The sequence below is a fragment of the Phyllostomus discolor genome, chromosome 12 (assembly GCF_004126475.2).
Source record: "Phyllostomus discolor isolate MPI-MPIP mPhyDis1 chromosome 12, mPhyDis1.pri.v3, whole genome shotgun sequence".
NCBI classification, from domain to species: domain Eukaryota; kingdom Metazoa; phylum Chordata; class Mammalia; order Chiroptera; family Phyllostomidae; genus Phyllostomus; species Phyllostomus discolor.
Window position 1 is genome coordinate 20644592 of NC_040914.2, and position 4758 is coordinate 20649349.

A 4758-nucleotide genomic window follows, 5' to 3' on the forward strand; every position below is an offset into this window, starting at 1 on the left:
CCGGCAGGCTGGAGTGGCTCTGTCCTGCGGCGTCTGGTGGCCCCGGGTGGGGTGGGGGCGGAGCACCGGCAGATGTTCTGGAACTGGAATGTGGCTCTTCTGGAGCCATGGGAGGTGCTTGGGCTGGCGACGTTGTATCCCTGATGTCTCACTGTGTAACAAAGAGCCCACCCCAAAATTTAGCCACTTGAAACAAGAACCACTTATCATTGCACAGTTTCTGAGGGTCAGGAACTAGGGAGCAGGTTAGCCGGGGCGGGGGACTGGCCTAGGGTCTGTCATGATTGTGGCAGTCGGCAGAGATTTGACTGCAGTGTCAGTTATCTGATTTTTATTATTTTGTAAAGATTTTATCTATTTTTTAGACGGGGAAGGGAGGGAGAAAGAGGGAGAGAAACCACAATGTGTGGTTGCCACTCCAGCGCCCCCTGCCAGGGACCTGGCCTGCAACTCAGGCATGTGCCCTCACTGGGAATCAAACCAGCAACCCTTTGGTTCTTGGGCCTGTGCTCAATCCACTGAGCCACACCAGCCAGGGCAGGATCTGCTTTTAAGGTGGCTCACTGGCATGGCTCTTGGTGGAAGGACTCAGTTCTTTGCCACATGGACCTGGCCCATAGGGAATCTTGAGTGTCTTCATGACATGGCTTCCCTCAGAGCGAGGGGGTCTGCAAGAATTTTAGGTCATCAAGTTCTGTTGTTTCTGCCGCCTGTTCATTAGAGGAGAGTCATGAAGGAACCCTGGACACATGCAGGAAGAGGGGGTTACGGTCCACTTTGTAAGGGGAAAGTATGAGGTTTTGATGCATTTTTATTTTGATTTCTTATCATATGAGGACACTTTTCTTTAAAAGATTTTATTTATTTTTAGAGAAGGGGAAAGGAAGGGAGAGAAACATCAGTGTGTGGTTGTTTCTCCTGCGTCGCCTACTGGGGACCTGGCTCATAATCCAGGGATGTGCCCTGACTGGGTTTCGAACCAGAGACCCTTTGGTTCTCAGGTCACCATTCAACCCACTGAGCCACACCAGCCAGGACTTTTTATTTATTATTACTTCTAGAGAGAGAGAAAAAGATTAACAATGATGTGAAAGAAACATTGATTGGTTGCTTCTCATACATGTCCTGACTGGGGATCGAACCCATGACCCCTTGGACTATGAGACACTGCTCCAACCAACTGAGCCCCACTGGCCAGGGTAATGCATTTTTTTAAGCCAATACGGGCAGTGGCAGGTGCTGAGTTGCCCAGCTTTCCCTTAGCTCCCCAGTGTAGACTTGGGAGGGGCCTCTGTCCTTGAGCCCTAAAACTACAAGGTCACCAGGGACTGGAAGGTTAGCTGGCATGCACAGGTGAGGCTGGGTTCTATACTTGAGCAGTGACCCAGGACTGCTGGGGAGGTAGACTTGGGGGCTTTTTCTTGGGTCTACTGCATCAGAACCCACTTGCCAGTAAACTGGGATGATTCTAATGCACATTCAAGGTCGTAGAGCAGTGTTCTAGAACAAGAACCTAAGACCTGGAGCCCCCTGGCAGTGTTCTAGAACCCAGCCCATAAAGCAGTGAGCAAGCCATTCTAGAACCTGGGTACTTGTTATCAGAGATGGACTCTTGGTGTTCTAGAATCCTGGTGTCAGCACCGAGGGCGGCTGGTCAGTGGGAGAGACCCCAGGAGATGTAGGGCTAGGTTGTCAGCATCCTAGACCCCCCCAGGAGAAATGGAGGGAGAACCCCCATTGTTCTAGAATCCTGGGCATTGTCACCACGCTGTTGACTGTGGAGCCCTGGTGTTACAGAATGGCTAGTGACACTGGAGAACCATAATGGGAGAGTCAGTGGTGGACTGTTGACTTTCTGGCATCATCTTCATGAAGAGCATTCTTTTGCGAGTGGCCGGTTAATTATCCTTGAGCCTTGGCATGTTGGAAGTATAGGCTCAGAGGGAGTGACACATTCAAGGTCCTGGATTGGATGTCACATAGGGACCAAAGTGTCCAGGATCAACATTGTCCCAGGTCAGAGCTCTGGGACTTAAAGCGGATGGAGAGGTCAGAAGGGAGACAGTAGGGTGAGAATAACCTGGCAGTCTGCTGGCCTCCATGATTCAGCTGCCCTAACTGAATCCCAGCTCCAGCACTCACCAGGCGAGTTGAAGAATAGCTTCCCACCCTCAGCTTCCTCATCTGTAAAATTGACTTCTAAGATTTTATTTTCAGAGAATAGGGAAGGAAGGGAGAAAGGGAGAGAAACATCAACGTGTGGTTGCCTCGCATGCCCCTCACTGGGGATCTGGTACACAACCCAGGCAAGTGCCCTGACTGGGAATCAAACCGACGACCCTTTGGTTCGCAGGCCAGTGCTCAATCCATTGAGCCACACCTGCCAGGCCTGTAAAACTGACTTGTCAAGATGAAGGAAACATATTTGAAGCATTCAGCGCTGCCCGGCACTTGGTTTCTGCTCCCCATAGCAGGAGACTTGAAGAGGTGTGTCGGGTGTGCAACAGATGGGTTGAGAGACAGGACGACAAAGATGGGTAGAGAAAGGGGACATCAGGACCCAGAGAGACAATCATTGACAGGGCCTGCCAGAGTCCAGGGGAGGGCAGGGAGCGGAGAGGCTCACGGGTGCGCACACGTGCCTCAGGCCATGCCAACTAGGTCATCCCAGCCTCCTTGCTGTTGTCTGAGGAGCTTTGGAATGGTGGTGCCTGTGAACCTTCCAAAAATGGCCTGCCAGTTGTTGTGTGGGTTTGTATGTGTGTCTTTTTCTGGGGCAAATGGTAGCTTTCATCAGCTTCTCCAAGTGCATCTAGAAAGAAGCAGGGTGTCCTGGCCAAGAACTTGGCCCTGTTAGGCATTGCAGAAAGAACTCTCAAACCTCGTGCTGGGGGAGTGCCTCACCCGTGGCTGGCCCTTAGGTGGAGGCTTCAGATCTTGTCTGGAAACTGCTAGAAACATCCGTCTACGTACCATCCCCTCCCTGGCCCACAGAGGGGTGTGTGGGTGTGTGTGTGTGTGTGTGTGTGTGTGTGTGTGTGTGTGTGTGGCAGGGTGGCAGGGGGAGTGAACTCCCGGTACAATACATCTGAGCCACACTTATTCCCAGGGCGGAAGGCTGAACTCAGGCCAAGGATTCTGCGATAATGAAACCCGGAAAGGGATATTCAGCTAATCATTGTTCTCATCTAGAATACAGAGAGGGACATTCATGGTTCTGGGGCAGGAGAACACTGGGGCCTCGGTTGTGGAGACTGAGCGCTTAGTATGTCCCAGGCGCTGTGTCACCCCGGGTGTATGTTGGCCCCTCCAGGCCCCTTGCCCTGGGAAGCAGCTCTGTGGTCATCCACATTTCACAGGTGAGAAGACAGAGGTGCTCGGCCGAGTTGGCAGAGCTGGATTTGAACCCAGGCAGTCTGCTGCTGGGGCCCATAGTCTACCCTAGGTCCAGGAAGTGAGTTCTGGGTGGGTGTGAGGGGAGCATGTTGGGACTGAGATTCTGTGGACCTTTATTTATTTATTTATTTTAGATTTTATTTTTTTACCCTTGGAGTGAAGGGAAGGGAGGGAGAAAGAGAGGGAGAGAAACATCACTGCGTGGTTGCCTTTTGCATGCCCCCCCAACCAGGGACCTGGCCCATGACCCAGGCATGTGCCCTAACTGGGAATCGAACCAGTAACCCTTTGGTATGCAGGCTGGAGCTCAATCCACTGAGCCATACCAGTCAGAGCTCTGTGGACATTTAGATGTGGGGGTAGGGGCAGCAGATCATTGACTGGTGACAGTGAATCAGGTGGAGGTCAAAGTTTCAGGGCCCGGAGACATCTGAGTTGAGGTTTCTGGCCCGGTGTGTTGAGCAGGTGTGGGATTCAGTGGCGCCCGTCAGAGGGGCTTGGGAGGTGGGTGAGCGGTGGTCTCCCGTTCTGGCTCAGCCTTCCAGCTCAGCAAGCAGAGCACAGGATCAGAGGTTCTGGGTTAAATGGGGAGGAACCCTCGTCTTCCAAACTGAACGGTATGAACAACTTATTTACCCCACACCTCAGCCCCTCCCAGAAGAGAGGCTCCGATGGGTGTGTCCACACCGGCCTGAGGTTAGATTCAGGGTGGAGATTCAGACGTCAGACCAACTGGGAACTTTCTGGAACTGAGAACTTGCCAGCTGGCTGCTCAGACACCATTCAGTCCACCTGTCCCTTTCTCCTGCAGCCAAAGGCCTTTCAAATTATATACTGGAGGTAGTAAGGGGGGCAGGCAGGGTTTGTCGAACTTGCTGTCTGTTTCCAGGATCTGGAAACTTCTAGAACACAACTGCCTGCTCGTCCTTTGTGCAGTGGTGGGAATGTTGCAGGTTGGCCTGGGCCATTCGGATAGCCTCTAGCCACCTGTGAACAGTGAATTCTTGAGACAGTGACCAGTGGGACCGAGCGTCCCATTTTGTTACTGTATTTAAACAGTCACCTATCGCTTCTGGCTGCAACATTGGACAGTGCAGTTTTAGAATGTAACAGAAAAAATTCTCTTTCAAACATCAAACCTCATCCCAACAAATGCCCACTGAGACCGAAAAGGGTGGAATGGCCCTGTTGAAGGGTAAGTGGGACGGTGGGGGGGGGGGGCGTCCAGACACCTAGCCCCCCTTGTGCTCTGTGGCCACTGCCCTATAAAACAAAGGGTTCTAGGTGGGTAGAGGCTCCAGTGTGTATACCCTGAGTTCACCTACCTCCCCTAGCCCTTTTCCCTTGTACAAAAGCACTTCC